General features: G+C 36.9%; 1 long non-coding RNA gene across 2 annotated transcripts in view; it reads right to left on the minus strand.

Moving 5' to 3' along the window:
* Positions 1 to 22,118, minus strand: part of LOC133279268 (uncharacterized) — a 53,814-nt gene that overhangs the window by 26,295 nt on the left and 5,401 nt on the right. For both annotated transcript variants that reach the window (XR_009746833.1, XR_009746832.1), the window contains exon 2: positions 4,929 to 5,021. This is a non-coding gene — a long non-coding RNA (uncharacterized LOC133279268). The remainder of the gene's footprint in view (positions 1 to 4,928; positions 5,022 to 22,118) is intronic.

The following is a 22,118-nucleotide window of genomic DNA, read 5'->3' on the forward strand; positions in this document are numbered from 1 at the left end:
TGAACCGTTTCTTCTACCCAAAATAGTGGGTCTTTTTCTCATCTATTGCATCTCTTGTGAGACTTTTTTCAATGTAGATGAGCTTTAGGAATTTCAAAATAGGAGACTGGCACAGGCAGCAAGTCTTTTTGTAAAACTAAAATAATTCAGATTAATTTTCCCTTAGTGGCCCTGGAATTCCTCTTTTGTTACCAACTGGATGAGAGATGTTGAATTCTTCTGCTTTTAATGTCCACCACTGAATTGAGTAAGACACCTTTCATGTTTGCTTAGGGTCTGCTATTTATGTTTACTGTAAATTTACAAAGCAGTAACTACTGCAAAGACCAGAAGTGCATACTACAGATTAACGTCCACTGCCTGGATATAATGCATCCAACGAAAGATGTGTGCAAAGAACAACTCCCTGCTAATATCTGTCAAACTACTAAATGATGAGCTCTAACAGAAATCTGCTTTTTAGTCTTTTATAGGTCATGAAAGTGCTCTGTTTCTTGTGTGGAAACATCTACACTTCTTCCTGAAGGACACTATTTTTCATCTAATTATGAGCGCAGTTAATGATGGTATAAGTGAACAGAAGCTTTCTTTCTGGAGTCACTTTTCTGGGTGAAGGAGAAGGAAAAGGGTGGAAGGCAAGATGAATAGCAGATAAGATCAAGTGTATTGTTTCTGTTACTTTTCACATGTAAATAATTATGAAATTCACAAAGGGCTAAGGAAAGCTACACACAGATAGGAATACAGCTGAGAAAATAGCAATTAACTTGGGGACAAACTTTCACTTTATAGACAAATCCTGAACTGTTTAAAGGAAACTGTATAGTTTTAAATAACATTACAAGAAACATCGTGTCATAAAAAAAACTTCACTGGGAACTACTCCATCATTATGAGCAATATGTTCCATATTTTAATGAGATTGACAAGAAAAAAGATCAGTGCTTTTATACTATAGAAGTATATATATATAATATTATATATATATAATATTATATATACAATTCTATGCCCTTTACTATAACAACTATTACAGTTGATTTTCACACATTTCCAAAGGATCTTCAAAGGCCTCCACAACGTATGTCTTTAAAATAGAATTTCATTCAGTAATTTATTAAAGAAATTGTTCCTTCTTCAGCAGTAATTTCAGTGGGAACTAAGTGCTCTCAGTGTCTCAGAGAAATCTTCCAGAAACATTAATTCACTTGAGAGGATGAACATACATTTCCTTTAATTTTCCATAGATTTTCTCCAAGTCACATGTATGTGACTTTAATTTTATGTAACTGACCTAGTGATAGGAACCTTCATTTCCAAAAATGGTGCTTTTAGCCCTGTGGGACATTTCTGAATGCTGTTCCATGTGTATGTTTCACAACATTGAAATTCAGAAGGATCTGGATGTTTGGTGATGTCAGTAACAAGCTTGGGAATAATTATATCTTTAATACATCTAGTTTTGAAAGCTTGTTTACCACACATACCATGCTAACTGGAAGATTTATCGTAATTTATGTAAAATGGTTGCATTCTAGTCACTAATCCAACAAAATGCTTAATCTTTACAATTTAATTTGACTTGTAAACAAAGACGACCTGGGCCGCTGGTTCAACAAAGCAAGGTCTTTTAGAACACTGAGATCTTGAGAAGTCCTATTGTGGAAAAGCAATATAACTTGCACATACTCCAGGTTGAACATAAATCAAAGTGGATCAGGTCAAAAGTGCTGGACACATTGGAAAATTAGTTTAATATTCAACTTGTAAAATTATCAATGTTAATTTTACAGTCGCACATGATCATTTTACAAATACAGCAATCAATAACAGAAGTAAGAGACTGTAGAACACAGGCATATTGCAAAATGAATTCAGTCAATACATATACTGCTTTAGGTGACCAAACCAGCTGTTGGATGATTTATGACATGCATTTAATGCCACATTTTTGAGTAAGAAAGTAAGAGCAACAAAACTGGATCATATCAATGGCTTAGTTATTCTGTCTCCAATACTGACCACTAGTAGAAAATATCGTGTTTAGGATAACAAAATCCTTTCCCTTTCATCACAGTTTCTAACAGTCCAAGGGTTAGGAATTTTTTGAGGCAGTCTCTATAGAATTGTATCTGGCAGCCTTTAATTTTGGGTGTTTCTTTTCATCAATTTATTTTTATTTATTTTTGACATATTAAATTTTGACAGCTGCATTGATATTGTTATCAAAGCAGTTCAGGAAAACCCTATTATCGAGATGATTAGCACAACACTTGAAAAGAAATTAAGTACAGCAGTACTGTAATTTCTGTAAAGAGGTGCAAGCTGCAGCACAGAAACATTCATTCCTTTGAGGCAGCTTCATAAATTTGCATAGTTATTTAATTCCTTTGTAGTTCACATGAAAATGACAGGAGAGCTTGTTGCCAAACAAAAAAACTTCTTTGAAGGAAAGACACGATTTTTCACACATTTTTGTTATAAGAATGTCACACCTGAAAGGATTACATGTGTCAGCCAAATACAGCTACTTTTTCTTTTTCTCAGCATCTCTATAATGATTTCTTCCACCCTGCCATTTGCAGTTGAAGCAATCACCATGTCACACCTTGATGTCTGCAGCACCATGTTCTTCCTAAGGTAAGTATTTCTCAACTCAGTCCATGCTGAGATCAGGTTATCAGCTGAGCAGCACACCCATCTCCTTGAAAGGGTGTCACAGTTTTTTCTTTCCACTATGTTAGACTTAACACTGTTACAATGCACTATCAAAAGCTTGTACAATTTTACCTCTCCCTACTGATCTACCTTCATCTTATTCTCCAGTGGTCTGTCAATGATAACAACTTCACCTTGTCACTATCTGTTTTCTGGATGTGTCCAGTCTACCCTCCTTGCTATTCAGGATGATCTTTCCAGACCTCAGACAGAAATATGCTTCATAGTTAGACTTCTCCATACATAAACTCTAATTGAAGACACCAAGGTCTTCTGATGTCCCTGAATAGAACTGGTTAAGAGAGTGGACTACGTTGGAGGACTAGTCAAGGCAGAATTCACAAGTCCGATAGAAAATAGGAATTTTGTCCCTGTTTAACATGCCCTGCTTATGTAAGTTGTGTGTTCACTCATCTATGTCATGTACTTATTGAGTTCCAGAGTTTCTGGAAGTGGTTTAGAAATAATAAAAAAGACCTAATGACAATATATAGAATTTGAGTTGACAAGAGCAGGAGACATTACAATCTTGCATTTTGGACTTCAGAAGAACCATCCTGGGATTGATGTTTAGAGATATTCTTTCTGAAGACTTTTAATATACTCAAACTAAGAACTTCTGATAGTTTAAAAATTTCTGACAAAATACTTTTGGTCAAAACCAGAGTTCTGGGAAAAAAAAAAAAATCAGCAAAAAACGGAAAGTCTACTCCTCCCAGTGCTCCCAAACAGTTTATTTTCATTTCTAAAATACAAAATCTGAAAAACGAAATAGTTCCCCCTTTTTCCTTTCTTTTAAAGAAAAAAAAAAGAAAAGAAAATGTGAAAGAATTTTAATGTAAAAGCAAAACAGTGCTAAACAAAGCCATTTTGAAAATATCAGAAAAAATAAACCACTGTGACAAGTGATGGTACAAAGTTATGTGGGGTAAAAAAGTACAGGCTGTCTGTGCCAGGTGCATAATGTTGCCATCCAAAGGTTGAAGAAAATTTGCAAGAGTAGGGCTAATACAAGTCAGTTTAGAAACTTTTAATATATGCCTTTTAAAAGCTACATCTCTCAATACCATGTCTACTTGCCTTGGAGGTGAAAGGCCAGGGGATAATCTTCTGTACTGTGCCCTGGTTTGAGTTTCTCAAAACATCTTAAAGTCCTGACAGGATTATCTCTGTTTAGCCCTAACCCTACCCCATGTAGAACACAGCTTTGTAGAGACCTCAGCAAAACTCATGTGATGAGACCAGTGAAGCCTCCTTGGATCTTTGCTAGTTTTTGAAAAAGTGATAGATTTGCTAATATGTCATATTATAGCACCATAGAATATTAGCAATATGGGAGCAAGTTGTTATATAAATCATCACTGACCAGAGCTGTAATATCCCAATCAAATATATGATCTATGTTATATTATTTCTGGTTTTCATAGTAAGCAGGTAGATAGGTAGGTATGTAAGTGATGCCATTCTCTTCCTTACTCTAGATTCCACTTTCATCAGGGCTCCTGTCTAGTTCCTCCTGTCAGTTGCACCAGAGAAATAGCAGTTTTTAAATGCAGCTTTGAAAAAGCTTTTAAAAAGTAACAATAACAATACTTTTACATTGAGAAAACTTCACAACAGTCAGTTTTTCACTGAAAAAATACAGCCTGGTAGTAGGTTTATCACAAGAACTGTGTGTCTTATGCATGTATCACATACATATATGTGTGTGTTTTCAATTTGCACTCAACAGTGACAACAATAAGGGACAATGGATTTAGCACTGACATCTTTGTCCTTGCAAAAAGGACACTTCTGCTAACTATCTCCTCTGTGTTTCAGGTTAGCAAAGTCTATTGACAAAGTTTTCTATTTGGATGAGCTGTTTACATTAAAGGGGAAACAACTGTCAAAGAAGAAGTCTTAACAGAGATGCAAAACTAAAAAAAAAAAAAAAAGCTTATCATGGATTAACGTTTGTATCACTTTGTCTGATGTAAAAAAGAGATAATAGGAGACATAGGGATATATGCAATGAAGAGAAACAATACAGAGCTTCTTAGGGGTTAATCCAGGTCTGCAGCTGAATACAACAGAGTTAATCTGACCAGAAGAAGCTTTAGGCTAAATTCTAGGGGAAAACTTGTCACTTTATGATCCAGTTGTACTAAATGAAAGGCTTTGTTTACAAAGAAGATTTTGGATCTGGGATCCATTGGAGCAGAAGTTACCTCCATGATTTCTTCCTTGTTCAACACACCAGGAGACTTGTAGTCTGATAAATGATTTTTCAGACATCTTCATTATTACCTTATTCCTTCTTTCTGAAAAAGAACAAGTGTTACAAAAAACATACTTAAGAAAGCACACAATTTTGACCTAAGGGCAAGAAGCCTTTGATAATAAAGACTTTGCAGCTTGCTTGCCAGTTTTTGAATTAAACAACAGTAATTATCTTGTTTATTTCAACAACAGAAAACAAAGTAAAATGATAAATTCTCATAACTTGATAATTATGCATTTAGCAGATTCAGGTTTTAGTGATACTCCAAAATGAAAATGTGGTAAGCAGATACATTAGACTATAGCATATATTAGCCACTGAGGAGGCAAATTCTAAAATAGAAGTTAAAGGATAAAAAAAAAATATATCCCCACAATCTTTTCATTAGAGAATCTTCTACAGTACTTTAAACTCAGTGGTATATGAAGGATCATCAAAATTAACATATGTCCTCACTGATTAAGAACAAACTAAGAAACACAGTCACACTGTATTTTTTATCACGTAAATAATTAACATTTTCATATGTTGTAACTTTTTAATACAATGTTACACAGATGGTAATACAAAAGTACAGCTGTGGCACTTTAATTGAAAAAAGTCTTAGAGATATTAGTCTAAAATTAATAGACTTTTGTGTGTAACATATTTTTGTGCTTTTGCAATCAGACATTAATTAGGATATTATTTTCTAAAAATACTTCTTATCCTGTACTTAGCTAATGAGAATAAAGAATTGAGATTTCATGTACTCATAAAATATGAGTTCTGGGGACTGAAATCTCTGATTTTGTAAGCAGCATGAAAAGTGTAAAGGACTTCAAAAGAGCAAATGGTTGATTATTCTTGATCTAAATATACATATATGAGTAACACACTCTTCCCAATTTGGGCAGTAGTTGTCACAAAGATAAACACTTCTATCTTTTGGCAAGTCTTTTGAGTACAGGAGTATAAAAGTATATTTTGTAATTACAAAGCATTATCTTGTCTTCAACACAAAATCCATTTTTTTAAAGAACTGAAAATCTTTAGAAAATATTGTATAATATTTAGGACATGATCAGCATTCAGGTATGTAACAAAAAGTAAAGAAAGAATCATCAGGGTTAGTTAGTCTTGCTCCTATGTAAGTAGTTGGGGTATTTTATCTTGCTAGAAATCAGAAAGCATTTTTTCTTAACAAAAAGACATTTTATAGAAATCTTGATAGAATTAAGCATGTCACACTCACTAACAGGAATGTCCCTAATACAGCAAGAGGTAGGGAAAGAGCCCTCCTTGCGATACCCCTATGCCAATGCTACAGGCAGTCTTCTCCTCAACTCATGAGTCCTCTTTTTTGGGACAAAGACAATAAAGGATGAGGACTATAGCCTGACTATGACTGTGCTGTTTTTTCTATAGTTAATGAAATTCTCATTCTCTACAGTCACTTTATGATCCTGAACTGTGAGACTTTATGTCTGAACTGTGCTTTCAACCAGTCGGTAACTGAGACACCACACATGGACATTAACATTGATATAATCTCTAAACACAAAGGTAGTAAACTGAGCTGTATCAAGGACTTTAAATAACTCACCAGAGCAAAAAGATATGGTCTAAAGCAGATAGCAAAGAAAAAAATAGCTGGTATGTCTTGGGTATCCAGCTCTAGCATTAAGTTCATAGTTCAAGAGCCTGGTGGAATGGGAGTGGAGGAAGCAGGGTGGAGGGGCATGAAGGGGATAGGAACCTATTTCTAGCCTGTTGGAAAGATCAGTTGATAAAGCCATAAAAAGAAATAAATAATTATTTCCTTACTTTTTAATTTATCTGCCCAGCTTTCCACCAAAAGGCAAGATTTCATTGCACCTGCAATTGCAGAAGATATTCAGTCTTGCAAGTCAGTGAAGTAAAAGTACATACAGAATTATTTTGTGAATCAGTAAGTGGTCAGAACAATTGCTTCAGTGTGTTAACTATGTCCTCTATTTATCTCAGTGCTTGGATAGCTAATTCTGACCCCTTTTTAGACACTTGCTTTCCCTGTTTACTTAAGAGACACCTATGTGACCAATGAGCCAGATTAAGTGAGGTCTGATAATTTCACTAAGATGTTAAATGAGTTAAACTTTGTTCTGCCATTAGACCAACATCTAAATATTTTTGGAAATTCTTATGTCTTCCTCAGCTGCAAGACAAAGAGAATGTTAAAGAAAATCACTGGGGGCAAGGATGTAAAAAACAGAGTCCACAGTAATGAAGAGTGCAGCATTATTATAGATTCACTGCTACTATATAGCCATAATATTTTGCCACTTCTGATTACTTCTGACTTCTGTGTAACTGGCCTAGATACAGTAGAAAAAATAATTTAAAGACAATTAAACAACAACAGAAAATAAAACCACATGAAATACTGGTGTTTTGTTTATGTGCAAGTAACATAAAAGAGTTTTCTATTACAGCCATGGATAAAATGCAGTTTGTTGTACAATCTGTTGTCTCATTTTCTCTCTATTTTTCTTTACCTTCTTCCTCTACAAACCTCCTTCATGACATTGCCATCTGTCCAGTATCCATTGCACCCTCTATTCCTTATGGAACCTGGACTCTATGGGAAAAATGGCCATGGTACAGCCAGAGATATAGTGGTTTGTCTTCCAGGATAGACTTAGTGGTGTCTAGAGGAATGGAGATGGAAAATGTGATAGAGAATTGGGGAGGTATCAGAATGGACAGGAGAGCTGTGCACACCAGCATCAGGTCTATGTTACATACTAACACTTCTGTTAAGGCATTTACGATCCTACAGCATGCCCACCTTCCAGTCAGAGAGCACACACTGCCGGATTCAGGTTGCTGGCACAACAGGTTGCTAGCACAACCAAGGAAAAGGAACACTCTGTGAGCTGGCTACTGACAACAGGAGAAGTTCAAAAGACCTCAACATGTTCGGATGAGCCAGTAAAATACATATTTTTTGCCTGTGGAAATTCTCTAGCCCAAGATTGTCTGCTTTTTCTCATGCCCTACACAAATACCAACCCTGAAACTCCTCTTGGAAGACTCATACTGGTGCTCAGGGAAGGACAGTATGCTGAGACAACAGTAAAGGGTTGTGCTAGGTAATGGTGAAGGCCCTGAATTGCTTGCTAGTCAGATGGGCAAGGAAAAGATTCTAGGATTGAAAATACGCTTCATCTTAAGGAGCATGTTTTGCAACAGCCTTTGATCCTGGCAGCCAGGTGATATTTAGAAAGACAACCCAGTTACTTGGTCACTAAAGAAGCTTTGTTCCAGCCATCTGAAATCATACCTAAGGAAACCATCCACACACACACAAAAAATCCCAGTTTCTAAAGTGAGCATAGGTTTCTGTGGTGACACAACCAATGCCAGGGCAGATAAAGCAGGTTCATTGTGTAGATGAACTCACAAAGCTTACTGGAATACCTTGGAGGCCTGTGATAAATGTACCTACAGACATACTGGTCCCTGTCATGAACTAAATATAGAACTAAAATACCAGTTTTCTTTCAACTAATGACCTTTCTGTGAGCTTGAGTTGTAACATAAGCAAACTCATATCTCGTATCTTTATAAATCCTACTTGTCTGCAATATCAGTAGACTAAATAGGTGCCATGCCTTTTGTTCAACTCCATCACCATACAGTATCTGCTTCAGGAAGGTGCTCAGTAATGTATGTCCCACCAGAAAGGACACTGACTGAGCATGCCATGTTATTTAAAGGGTTAAATAACATCTGATACATGTCTCAGTGTTTCATGGAGGGCTTTTGGCTTGATTACGTCATGCTTTATATTTTGGTAAAGGCATTTACAGATATGCATAGAAGGTGGATAACAAACAGTGAAAATGGTAAAGTATTGCATTCACTTCACTGACATGTGAACAATCTTCTGGAATTTGAAGCAGAACAGAATCGTGTCCCTAGAGATCCCAAGGCAGGCTCTGAAAGGACCAATAGTAAGAAATATATTCTGCTTAGGGCTTCTGGGAAGTTATCGATAGGAACTTAGCAAAAAGGCATAAAGCTTTTCTACCTTCTGCCAGTCAGGGAGCTGTTTATCTGTCACGTTCTAGCAGCCTCCAGTATCTCTACAAAGGCTTGGTTAGAAAAGATTTTTCTGGTTGAGATGTAAGACTGTTATACAAAAGATACAAAAGGCTTGATTCTATTTTGCCTGCTAACTTTACCGAATGTCAAAGAAATTACCCCAATTTGCATCAGCATACACAAACGTGGAATCAAAGAATTCTAATCTGACCAGGAGTCAATCAGCAGAAAAAAAAATCAACAAAACATACAGAGAGAAAAAACACAAACAAGTGAGCAGACCAGAGTGTTGCATATCTATCTCAAAACATATAATTTCCATTTGGAGGTTTATTGTGTTTTGTGGGGTTTTTTTTAGCAATGCATGAGTGAGCAAACCAAAAGCCTTGATGGGCAGATAAAAGTTGAAATGGAAAAGGACAGTAATGTTAAGATGAGTTAAAAGCTCTTTTTGACCCTATCCTTAACACCATCTCCCAAATGCTTCCCCTGTGAACTTTTTGTGTTGTATTCAGTTTGCTGAAACAGGGGATAGAGAGGCCAAACCAAGGATCTATCCCGCTTCATTGAGTAAAGCTAGCCTATCAGGGAAGGTGATGGGTTAGAAGTTAATACAAATGACAGTTCTAAGGCAAAGTTAGCCATTGCCTTCCTGTGGAGCCCAGTGCCAAGAAGGGGACCTCCTGCTGATCCCACTTCTTTACACTTCCTTTTGCTCTCCTTCCCCTTATCTTTGGGCCCTGCCGTGCCAGGCCAGGGGATCCTTATTAAAATACAATGCATTGTCACTAATAGAAGTGAGCAAAGCCTCATTAGCACAAGGGTTAGAAGAGGACTAGCTCTAATTACAGCTCACTTAGAAAAGGCAATCAAATGAATAGATAAACTCTTCAAGAGAGAAGTCAATTTTTTCTTGCATTTGGCCAAGAGTGGATTTCTTTAATATGTTCCTTTAAAAGGAATCAAATTCACCTATTGACATTTTTTTCCTACAGAAATTCTTTCATCATTTAGTTTCCATCAGAGGACATTTGAGTTGGCTGGGTGGGTGGCTAAGGGACTACTTGTGTTATTTATGCCTGTATTGGACAGCAAAAGCACACTCTACAGCACTTACTACCTCTCATCAAAGATACAGATGGGGAGGGGTAGGCTGTTCATTCAGATCCATCACATAGGAACTCTTCTTTCCCTGAGCACATAGTTGGTAATCGAATGGTCCATTGCAGTGTTTGGAGTGCAGTTGTGACAAAGCAGGCAGATTACTGCTTCTCCTTTGGGCAGACATAGCAGGATTAAAAAAAAAAAAAAAGGGCAGAAATATAATAAGCGCTGTGAGTCAAAAATGTCCCTTAAACACAGGTATTATAATTTTTACATCTTTGGTTTCACCTTCTAGCCTCCCTGAAAGGCTGGAGTAAAGATTACAGACATAAAGTGGTTAGAAATTAAAAAATTTATGAGGTAAGACTTTTATTTTTTTTTTTTATAATTCATTTTGTGAGGAATCCCTCAGATTTTGCAAAGGTCTACAGAATTTTCCTATTTTGCTATGCACTTTAGTCCAATCCTTTAAAATTACTTTTTTACAAGTACAGTCTCCCCATGGTAGGTCCCAGATGACCTGGTTCTGTCTGAGTTGCTGACCAAAGACATCCAAATTCTCCCACTTTCTGCCTTTTAGGATTTTTCCCTGTGTTTGCAGGTTCTCTCATCCTCACAGAAATACTCATCAGACATCTGTATAACAATTGCCATAATATATATATTTGGAAAATAATTTTAGACATACAGTTTGTTACTTTGTTATGACTCATTCTAGTTATCAATCTTATTTAGTCTTAAAAGTCTTTATAACAGAAGTAATTTGCAAGGATGTGCAGGTTCTATGCCATGCCATCAGTAGGTGAATTTGACGTAGTAACTTGTAACATCGGCTCTGGCAGAGTGGTAGTGCAAGCTATTTGGAAGTTTCTGGATTAAACTAGTGATCCATCTAACCCATCTCTTTGACAGTGCACTTTACTGTTTTTAAATGTGAAATGCAAGAGGACTTTTTCTAAGTCTTATCCATTACTCAAGTTTTGGTTTATGCTGTTCTATCACATCCTCTGTGCATGGGGTCAGACTACCTTCTTTCACCTAATTTAGGAAGCCTATAAACTGGTTTTCCTAAGTGCAGCTAAAAAAAGCATTGCAGCAAAAAGACTGAAATATGATGGCCGCAGCCCCCTTTCACTGATTTGTACACTGCTTGTTATGTGAAAGGAAGAGGACACGTTTTTCTTTTGAAGACCTGCTTTGACATATAGAGGAATCTCTTCTGTGTTGCCACCACTGCACCAGTATTAGCCACTAACTTTGTTGCTAAAATACAGCATAGAGTTATGAGAGGCAAAATGTTTGGGTTTTTTATTTCCCAATGTAAAAAGTTATGAAACTTTCTTCCCAAGAGGACTAAACCTCTTCAGGAGACCCAAATATTCTGAGTGCCCATCGAAAACAAATGATATTCTACCAAAAACTGTTCCTTATTACAGTTTTTTAATAGAAAATAGTTATTTCCTTAATGAAAATGCTACAAATAGTAATTAGTTATAGAATATTTTTTGTGGGTAATAATATTTCTTTCATTACAAAAGTTGTCTTTTGGACTATTCTTGTCTTTAAGGTATTCAGTGGTTCTCAAAGTCAGTGGGCACAACACATCTAAATTTTTGAGTGGATCTGAAGCAAAAAACATCAGACTGATTACACATGCCTATCAAGCACCACCTTACTAACAAACAAAGTTTTCTGTATGAATAACTGATTGCACTAGGACTTTAATCAAGAGACCTAACATTATTTCTAAAGAAAATAGAAATAACGGCCCCTTTTTTCAATAAGAAATTTGAATGTTTGTATAACATGGTCACAATTTATAGGGCTTTTCCCCTACTTATTTTGTGTGTTTGTAATGAATTCTTTCTTTGTGTTAAGGCTTAATGAAGAAAAAAAATTCAAAACCAAATCTATGAAAGTTAAGCTTAATGCAACAAACAATCAATACTGGCTGTGCAAAAAAAACCCATGGATAAGTGCATCAGCTGGAACCATTAGATGGCAAATTGTTCATAATGAAAGAGTCTGTGATTAAATTATAATTCTTTAATTATATTATATTAAATTCTGCTGTACAGGATACCAACCAAATCAAATGAATTATGTCTGAAAACTAAAGTCTGAACACAACTGGTCTTGAAAAAAGGGAGAGATAGATCGAAAAAGGATTCATTCTTGTTCAAGTAATGAGAACCTTCTTTTAAGTGCTTATAAATATGGAAGTTAATTTGCACAGCATATTATCCATTGGAAGTCAGCATATGATTCAAACAAAGGGTTTTGTCTATCATTCCACATTGTTCTGTGGAAAACTTAATTTTGTAGTCGGTTTTTCTTTTGTATTTCATAGGAGATTCTCACCTGGTGTATATTAGCCTCGTACTGTTGATATGAGAGGATCTAAGATGGTTTTCACAGCTTTGAAGAGTAGATTCCAGACATCTAGCTGAGACAGTTGATATTTTTCATTACAATGTTCACATAAAAGACATTTCCTACTTCATGTATTGTTTTTAAATCCTTATTTGCTCTTTAATTTGCCTCAGGTCTCCCTGATATTTTTGTTGCCATCAAGAATAAAGAACTGAAGCAGAATGTTAGCACTTCTGAATCAGTATCACTCTACAATGGTCTTTAGAGGTGTAAAAGACAGAGCTTGCTTAAACACCCTAAATTCCATTAGATATCAATAAAAACTTAGAAACTTTCAACATATTTCTAAGGAAACCCAGCACTGCAGAACTTGAGCTGAAATGCAGAAACTTTGTCGCTGTTAATGTATTTTGTATTATTCTTATTATCTTTTAAAGACAACAAAAGACCTCCACTCTCCAAACTGAAGGTAGCATCACACATTTGGATTTATAGTTGCACAAAGTATAAAGAAGAACAAATTATACCTTTCTATGTTTATAAGAATCTTCCAAAATCTCAGCTAGGTTATAATGTTTCTGTATCTTACTATTTTTCTCTACACTGCTATCAAAATAGATAACTGCAGGAATATGCTGACCTTATCTTGCAAAAACTTTAAAACTGGGAGTGAAAAGAAGTCAAAACTCTTTGTAACACAGTCTAAAACATCATGTCTGAGCAACAGGAATCATGACACAGGAAGAAAGCCAGCAGTTCAGTGCCTAAAAATATCTTTCCTCTTCCACTTTGTTGTGGTCCTATTATAGCTTAAGCAACAGTCACAATTTTTTTTCTCTATAACCTTTAGCTTAATAGCTGTGTGTAAAAACTTCCTTTAAATGCAAATATACTCTTTACAGTAAAAGTCATGACCCTATACTATATTACCCTCTGTAAATGCAGAAGAAAGCTATCATAATCTAGGAAAATATGTCTGTAAAAATAGTTTTTACTATTTACTATTTTACAGTAAATAAATGAAAAACCAGGCTGAGTAATATTTTAATGGCTTTCATTTTGTACTATTAATAAAGTGGAATACACAAATTTTATTTTTCAGTAAAGTCTTATAAGTTGTGTCAAATTGCTTCAATCTCCTTGGGAAAGAACATATATTCTTTCTGGTTTGATCAGTCACTGTAGATATGTGGTAGAGACTGCAAAATTCACACACCACCTCACTTTTGCAGGGGATCTTGTAAAGCTGACAAAATTAATATCTCCTTTACTTTTCGAAGTATAAGGATCTGCTTTACTGTGCAGATCTGTAACATGCTTGCAGATTGTTTTACTTGCAGAGGTAAATTACACCATAAACAAAGTTAAGCATGAAGTTATCCACAGAGGTATCCACAGCTAGATGTAACTATTGGATACATTTGAAAGGGACCTACAACAGGGATGCAGGAGCATCCTGGCCTTCTCTAGTTGTTAGCAGCATACAGCTTTTGCTGGCATGCAGCAAAAATGTAAATCCCCCTTTCAGCCAGACACAGAGGTGGAACAGTGCAAAGGTTATGATTTCTTGTGCAACTCATGCCATTCTCCAGTTACGTTAAATCCTGTTCAGCTGTCATTAACTGTTTATCAAGGGCCTACTCGCACTGAAAAAGAAGGCAGGATAAGTGAAAGTACAAGAGCAATTACAATTTAAACTACGTATAAGATGAGTTGAACTACTGTACTTCAGCAGTCCTAGTGTGAAAAATATTGTCCTTATCATAGTGGTTTTCTAACAATCCCAAATAAATAGAGGCCCTAATTTGTATTTTTCAAGTCTTAAGTGCAGAGAATGGGATTAGGCAGAAATATTCTGTTTGGTTACTTTCAAAATGGGATGAAAAAGTATGACACAGACATACAGATATAAGGAAAACACAATTTTTCAAGCTTAGTAGCTCAACCAGGCTTCCTGAAAGCACAGTGGGCCCTATCTGGAGAATTACTGTGATCTCTGAGATCCCATAAACCTCCTGTGAGCCTTTCCTCACCCCTTTCCCAAAGATTTTACACGGTATTTGACTGCCAAGGTCAGCTTCCTGAGCAGCCTCTGCAGAGCTGCAAGACCTGGGCACAGTTGCTGTCCATACTTGCTGCCCCCCAGGAGCTGCATATTTGCTTGCAAAGAGACAAATGTGATGGCTAGCTTGTTGGTTTTCTGCTCTGAGCATGGTCTTCCCACCAACTGCTGCATTTGCTTTCCATGATAAGTATTGTTGTGCAAGGACTTGCAACAGCTGCAGAGAAAGGTAATCTAAAAGAGAGAGGTTTTCTTTTTCTTTCATATTTTTTGTATTTGTTTTTCTTTTTTATCACCCTAAGTAAATTTTTGTCTTTACTGGATGGAAGGGAGGAAAGACTTTATCAAAATAAGCTAAACTTTTAGTTTTACCTGGACACTAAAGCAACTCAGTCATTATCTTTAACCTTATCAATATCCTGAATGTCAGCCGAACAAGGCAGCTAGAAAATTTCAGTAAACAGAACAGGGAACAACAGGGAGGATGTGGTAATCTAAATCAGAAATCAATCATCCAAGAAGCTTTTTCAAATGGAAAAGAAAGAAAAAAAAAGAGGCAATCAACTGCCAGCCATTCTCCCCCAACCAAAAAAAAAGGTTTTTTTTTTGTCTCTTTCATGTGCACCACAGTGTTTCTGCAAACAAAAATAATAAGGGCTCTCAGGTCCTTCAAACAAAGTGAAACATAATCCCTTCATGGAGAGTGCATCAATAAATGAATGGAGTTCCTTGGTCTGTTTCGAAGAACAGTATCAACAATGCTTTGGGATCTTAATAATACTCTTATTAAGAACCAGAGCAGTTGAGCTGAGTTGTTTTTCCTGTAGCACCTGAAGTAACAAAAGCCTAATGAGAGCACAAGAAATGTTTTTTCTTAGGTCAGACTTTGAAAATCATTTTCCCCTCCTTGGCAACACCCTGTCAATCAAACTCCGCAGGAGAAGAAAGGGTCTTCTTGCCAATGTATTTTCTGAGAGGAAAGAAATGGAGTTGCATGTTGCAGAGAAATTAATATTCCACTGAAAGCAACCTCCAAGAAAAAAAAATCTGATTTATTAGTTTCCAAAATTACCTTTTTATGCTGGGAATTTAATTTTCTTAGCAAAGCCACGGCCTGTACTCTAGTGGGTGTAAAATCCAGATGCTTAGGTTTTGTACTTTTTAAATCTTTCTTGCTTATCTAGATGTACAGATTTTTAAGGCAGGAACATTATATAACCAATTGTTTTGAGCTGTTCTCACACAACTGGCACTTGCTTGAGCCAGCAGACATTATTACAATACAAGAAAAAAAACACAGACCAGACCTCTAGCAGGTTAAACAAATACAGCTTCATTAAAAACAATCAGTACTCACCAACATCTACTAGCTAAGCAACAGGGTCCTGATTTTCAAAACACTGAAAATTATGGCATTATCACTAATTTCTTCTTTATTTTATTATAGTTAAATTATAATGCAAGTTTGCACCTACTTCCAACCTCCTCTCCTTCAAAAGCAGTCATGTAGACTCAGAGCTCAAGTCCAGTCTTTCACTACAAAATAAAGTTACACATCAAACCAAATAAACTGGAGAAAGCTTACTGCCTGGCATCAGATATTAAAAAATACAAAATCTTAGAAACTTACAGGTGAAAAGTATTTTGAAATTTAACGCTTAGAAACTCAAAGACAGTACTGCAACACCAAGCCATTGAAACCTTAGATGTTCCCTCACTCTTCAGATACCTTTCTTTGACTCTATAAAATATTTGCACAGTAAATTTAATGCTGAATTAATGCTGACTAAAGGTATGTCTCTTAGTTATCAATTTGGTGCAATAAAAGAACAATTGGTAATTCGAGTCTGTTGTTGCTGAGGCCACTCCATCTACTCAGGGGATTTGCTTCAGATCAGCCTAGTCCCAATATCTCTGGACACACATAATTCAAAGATGTACAAAAAAGCAGTCATTGGTCTAAAATCTTATGTCTTGTTTGGGATATGATCAACAATAGAGAAGATCACAGACTGGTGTTTCCAGTTCCTTCTCTTTAAATACAAAGAATCATAGAATCATAGAATGGTTTGGTCTGGAAAGGACCTTAAGATCATCTAGTTCCAATGCCCCTGCCATGGGCAGGGACGCCTCACACTAAAGCCAAGGTTCTGTTCAACCTGGCCTTGAACATTGCCAGGGATGGAGCATTTACCACTTCTTTGGGCAACCTGTTCCAGTGCCTCACCACCCTCACACTAAAGAACTTCTTCCTTATATCTAACCTTAACTTCCCCTATTTAAGTTTAAACCCATTACCCCTTGTCCTATTGCTATAGTCCCTAATGAAGAGTCCAGCATCCGTATAGGTCCCCTTCAGACACTGGAAGGCTGCTATGAGGTCTGCATGCAGTCTTCTCCAGGCTGAAAAGCCCCAACTTTCTCAGCCTGTCTTCATATGGGAGGTGCCCCCCTCCCCTGATCATCCTTGTGGCCCTCCTCTGGATTTGTTCTAACAGTTCCATATCCTTTTTATGTTGAGGACACCAGAACTGTACACAGTACTCCAAGCAGGGTCTCACCAGTGCAAAGGGCAGGATCACCTCCTTTGACCTGCTGCTTATGCTTCTTTTGATGCAGTCCAGGATGCAGTTGGCTTTCTGGGCTGTGAGTAGACACTGAAGCTCATGTTCAGTTTCCCATCAACCAACAACCAATGCCCCCAAGTCCTTCTCCACAGGGCTGCGCTGAATTACTTCTCCACCCAACCTGCAGCTATGCCTGGAATTGCCCTGATGAAGGTGTAGGACCTTGCACTTGGCTTGGTTGAACTTCATGAGCTTGGCATTGGCCCACCTTTCAAGTGTGTCAAAGTCCCTCTGGATGGCATTCCTTCCCTCCAGCGTACCAGCCAAACCACACAGCTTGGTGTCACCAGTAAACTTGCTGAGTGCTGACTGAATCCTACTGTCCATGTTGCCAACAATGATGTTGAACAGTATCAGTCCCAACAGTGACCCCTGAGGGACACTGCTTATTACAGGTTTCCATTTGGACATTGAGCCATTGACTGCAACTCTCTGCGTGCAGCCATATGCCCAATTCTATATTCACCGAGTGGTTCATCCATCAGATTTACATCTCTCCAGTTTAGAGACAAGGATGTTTTGCTGGACATGCAATATGTGGACCACTATCAAGTTATTTGTCTTTCCCCACACTGCAAAATCAATTATTGTATTTTAACATCTAGAAACTGTGGGTTATTTGCAAAGATAACTTGATTCAGTCTCAAATTCATGTTACACTCCTGCATGGAAAAGTACACCCCACAAGTTTCTTTTTGTCCAACAGCTTTACATTATCTGAATCTTCACACCTTGTTCCCAGTAATTTCTTACACTACTGTTTCACCAGACTGTGGTGATTGAAGATTTGAATTCAAGGAACAGCACTTCTGAAGGAGGAAAGTTATCTACAATTTGGGTAGTATATATATAAAGCTATGGTATATATCTGTGGAGATCCCATATGTTCCTCAGTAAATATTTTCTGAGAGTTCATTGCCAAAGCTACTATTTGCTGAAAGCAAAATATGTTTTTCTGGGTATGGATAGATATCTTTCGCAGTCACAGGTAACATAATGCTATGCCTGTGGTCAGTTTGAATATACAAAATATAATGTGTTTTCACAAATACTAATTTGTCGTTATTGTTTCTACACAGATAAATAGAACATTATTAATATCTAGTTGCTGTTTACTGGTCACTACATCATACAACACTAGTTTTAGATTTGCAGCTGAGAGTAAGGAAAACAATAAAATTGTTATGATGCTCACTTCTTTGGCGTAGGTATTTTATGACTTGCAGTTTGTAGGATTAGTCAGAATAAACGTCAGAGTTTAGTTTGTTTTGATTTTTAAAAAAGTTTGTTTCTGGAATTTCAGAGGAATAAAAAAGAGACTGGGGATTTGATTAAAAATACACAAATTAATTTATTTTATCATAATACCTCAAAACACAACAACTCTCTTCCACACAAAAACTCTATAACCCCCCAAAACTTTCGTATTAAAATAAATAAGATATATAATTGTTCTCATCAATAACCATTGACAGAGCTAATTACAGTGCAGCACACCCAGCCTTTGGTATATCTGAGAAATCTCACTTAAATTAATGAAATTAAATGGATTTAATTACCACAGAATTCTGCATTTACTATCAGTAGTCCTGAATTTTTCAGTCCTTGGCTGCTCATTGCCACTTGCAAAACTAACGAACTGTCAAAATGTTTGAATCTGAAAAACAGATCATGGCCATGGCAATTTTTTACCTATGAAATCTTTGAAAAGAAATCATCACTTAAGATGAGTATGCTGTATCTTCAGCAAATACCTGAGAACCCAAAAGACTGTAATTGTTATACTGCAAAAAGAAAGAGGTTGTACACTTATTAATACCTGTCCGATTTTTCTGACCCTGTCATTTTGAGCTCTACCAATTGTATATTACAAATTTAACAAGTGAAGAAATCTGCACCACCCTTAGTATAACTCTTTGGGAACATTTTATACTTGGTAAGTACACATTATTTCCCAAGCTATCTGTGTCAGCAATTGTACGTACCTTCTGTAATTACCATGTTAATAATTTTGAGTCCAGAGATGCAGTATTTGATTGAAGCATTCCTCCTCTTTGGCTATCATTTATCACAGAGTCACATTGCTTCCTCCTTTTGTGGTATGCATACAAAGGACTATAATGTAAAATTTAAAGGTGAGACAAGAACTGCTAATCCAGTAGTAAAATTTGTACTTCTTTTGTGGTGGGTTAATCTTGGCTGGACACCAGGTGCCCACCAATCCGCCCTATTATCCAGCTCCTCAGCAGGCCACGAGGGGGAGAAATTAAGATGGAAAAAACCTTGTGGGGTCAAGAAAAAGACAGGTTAATAATGAAAAACAAATGCCACACACACAGAAGCAAAGGAAACCAAAATATTTCTTCTCTACTTCCCATCAGCAGGCAATGTCCAGCTGCTTCCCAGGAAGTAGGGCTTCCATACACATAGCAATTTCTCCAGAAGATAATATGAATGCCCCACACTGGGTGACAAGAAGGACTGTGATGGTTGACCCTGAATGGATGCCAGGTGCCCAGCAAAACCACTCTGTCACTCCCCTTCTCAGCTAGACAGGGGAGAGAAAATATGATGGAAAGCTCATGGGTCAAGATAAGGACAGAGACAGATCAGTCACCAATTACCCACCTGGGCAAATCAGACTCAAATCAGAGAAATTAGTTTAATTTATTACAAATCAAATCAGAGTGGGATAATGGAAGCAAAACCAAACCTTAAAAACACCTCCCCCCCCCCTTTCTTCCCAGGTTCAACTTCGCTCCTGATTTTCTCTACCTCCTGCCATCCAGTGGCACAGGGGGAAGGGGAATGGCAGTTGTGGTCAGTTGATCACACGTTGTCGCTGCTGCTCCTTCCCCCTCAAGGCAAAGGGAAGACCCTCACACTCTTCCCCTGCTCAAGGATGGGGTCCCTCCCATGGGAGGCAGTTCTCCATTAACTTCTCCAATATGAGTTCTTCCCATAGGCTACAGTACAGGCTGCCGTTGCCTCTGTTGGACATAGGGGAAGTTTCTAGAAACTTCTCACAGAAACCACCCCTGTAGGCCCCCTCCCCAAAACCTTGCCATGCAAACCAAATACAGCTTTGCATTCCCCACACATGACCATATGGACACACAAAAGCCTGAAGCAAAAATGATCAACTGCTATTGAAGATGTAACACTGATTTCTAGCAATGAAAGTGTGCTCCCTGGACAGACAGCAGTAATAAAAACAGGCCACCATTCAGGGCCCATCTAGCTATTACTTTTAAAGGTAATTGCTGCATCTGCTTCTTGATGTAATTTTGAACCAGTGTAAAGATCTTTCTTCTGTCCCACTGAATGGCAAGCAGCACCAAGGAAAGAATGAAAGGGTGCTGAACACAGCTATACTGGAGTGCACTATCAGGTCAGAAGTGAAGTCAGAAACAGCTGCTTTTTCAATAGACTCATCAGAGCTTTTCCATGCTCACTGCACTTGCCCACAAGACTCCAGCACAGACTATTGTGTTGTACTTTTTTTTTGCTGTGGCAACTTCACTCTTAAGAAACAAATGGCCTGGCTTAACTATTAAGTGTTAATCAAATTGACTATAAGGTCGGGAGAAAACAATTTAAAAAATTTAATTAGCTTTCATCCTATGATAGTTCTGTGCATGGTTCAGATTGCTTCATTTAAGTCAATGAAATTCTGATGAGGAGAGATGTATTTTTCCACCTTAGCAGCTTATTCATATAGTAGTGCTAGCAACAATCTCTGCTTTTGCATGAAGATTTATAGTCTTCTGACAGCGTCTTCTATACAGAATGTGCTAACTGTTATAATCTGCAGTGCTATATACATATCCACTGATTTTACATCAAACTACTGTTTGGAGTCTGGATGAAACAAAACAATTGGGGTTTTTTGTTCATCCATACAGATGTTCAGTAACACTTCTTGGATGTAAATAAGAATATAAAGCACTGGGTAGTCCTTCATTTTTCCTCTATTATTCAGACAGTAACATTGGTCTTAATAAATACCTTTTGCTCTGTGTTTATCTCCTTACCCTAATGCCCCGGGAATAAGATTGCCTTACCCAGAGATAGAAGAAACATCCAAGATTCTCACCTAACCATGCAACCTATTTCACATTTCATTGGTTGTGTGAATGAGCTGTGAAAATTGCTTCCTGTTTCTCTAAAGTACCAGGACAGTGGTTTGCATGGCAGAGGCTACCTCTGGTTACATAAAATAAAACTTACCCACTGAGTTAATTTCAAAGTTTTAAAACTCCCACGTATCTTGTTAAATTTGAACAAATCTTTTCTGCTCTGTGAATACTTGTTCCCAAATCAGAGGCATTACAGATACCTCTTCTTTACAGGAAGGTATCTAAAGAAAGGAAGAAAGAAAGAAAGAAAATGAAAAAAAAAAACAAAACCCCCAAAACAGAAACAACAGCAACAACAAAACCAAACCCAAACAATCAAAAAAAACCTACCACAAGAAAACACAGAGCTTTACTCCTTTCTGATAAGTGTAGGCTTGGCTTTCCCAGATTGAGAGGAAGCTGCTTTCAGTGTATCAGAGGACACTTGATCAAGGACAATCTATTTTAGTAAGAAGCTGTTTTTGTCTAACATTAAATGCACATAAAAAAAATACCTTAAATAACAGTACTGGAAACCTAATTTTGAAAGCTGTAAGGCACTTCTTATCCTTTTCTCTACTAATATCCTTCCACCTCACTGAGATATTAATCAAATTTGAAAGCATATAGTAAGTCTGACAATATTTAAAACCCATGAAATATAAAAATCACAGATTCTACTTAAATCCAAGAAACTATATCTGTTTCCACTAAGACTAGAGTACATATGGACTGTGTATTTACCTGAGAGTATTCAGGTTTAGGACTTTAAAAAAAAAAAAATA

Source organism: Pezoporus flaviventris, unplaced genomic scaffold (assembly GCF_033815535.1).
Source record: "Pezoporus flaviventris isolate CSIRO_AGI_PZ_B2104156 unplaced genomic scaffold, CSIRO_AGI_Pfla_v1 ptg000072l, whole genome shotgun sequence".
In the NCBI taxonomy this organism is placed as follows: domain Eukaryota; kingdom Metazoa; phylum Chordata; class Aves; order Psittaciformes; family Psittacidae; genus Pezoporus; species Pezoporus flaviventris.